Below are 1,189 nucleotides of genomic sequence, written 5' to 3' on the forward strand. Positions count from 1 at the left end.
TTTTTTTTAAATTATTAATTTATATTTTTATTATATTTTCTTATTTTATTACATACTATTATTTTCTCTTATTATTATTTTTTATCACACACTATTATTGCATTGTTTTCCTTTCTTATTTTTTTTCTTCTTCTATCACTTTCTCTTTACGCGATCGTAATTAATTGCACCAAATACCATTATTGCAACTTTTAATTTTATCTATTACTTTGATCTATAACCATCCATTGTGTTAATTTTTATGAGTCATTGAAGTGTTGTTAAAAGAATCCATTTAGTGTCTTTTGAATATCTAAATGTATAAAAATAATAATTTTTTTCTTCATGTGCGTGTTAAATTATCTTATTATTCTATTAAAAAAATGAACGACACAAAGCATTCAAAATTTTTGCTCAAATTATCAAAATTTGATGTCAAATCCTTAAAAATAATATCAAAATATATTATTTTTAACTAATATAATAAAAATAGTATATTATTATAAGTTTTTAACTAATAATTATAAATTTAAGTTGCAATTTAATATAGTTCCTTGGAATAAAAAAATGTCATTACTTTTTACATTTAACTACTATTATATAAATTTTACATTTACTTTATTGTGTAAATTAATTAAACTATACTTTATTATTTTATTTTCCATGTTTTGAAATAATGTGATTGTAATGTAATAATGACATTAGTTTTCATAATCTAATGTGAATCTTGTTATTATTTTGTTTGTCACTTAAATACTATTCATAAAACATAGTTACTTAAGACTGTACAAAGAGAGACAAAAAAAATTAATTTAGAGTTCTAATTTGTTTCTTAATCATTACTTGATATAACTCAAATTTAATAGGTTAAAAAATACTCTCTCTCATATTTTTTAGTTTCTATATAACAAAATTTTTAAATTATTTAATGTATAAAAAATTATATTTTTTATTTATCTTAAAAGTTAGAAGTTAAAATTAAATAATATTAATATTATTTAATAAAATTAAAATAAGAAGGTAGATGTCTCCTTAAAAGGATAGTCTTAAGTTTTAGGGATAAGTATGATTTTGGTCCCTAACGTTTTGTGCTAGAATCGAATTCGTCCCTCTTGTTAATTTGGGTTTAAAGTCATCCTTAACGTTTTTATTCGTATTAAAATCGTCCTTTTTATTTTTTTGGACAAAAATACCCCTTTCCCCTCCCCCT

The sequence above is a fragment of the Arachis duranensis genome, chromosome 6, assembly GCF_000817695.3.
Source record: "Arachis duranensis cultivar V14167 chromosome 6, aradu.V14167.gnm2.J7QH, whole genome shotgun sequence".
In the NCBI taxonomy this organism is placed as follows: domain Eukaryota; kingdom Viridiplantae; phylum Streptophyta; class Magnoliopsida; order Fabales; family Fabaceae; genus Arachis; species Arachis duranensis.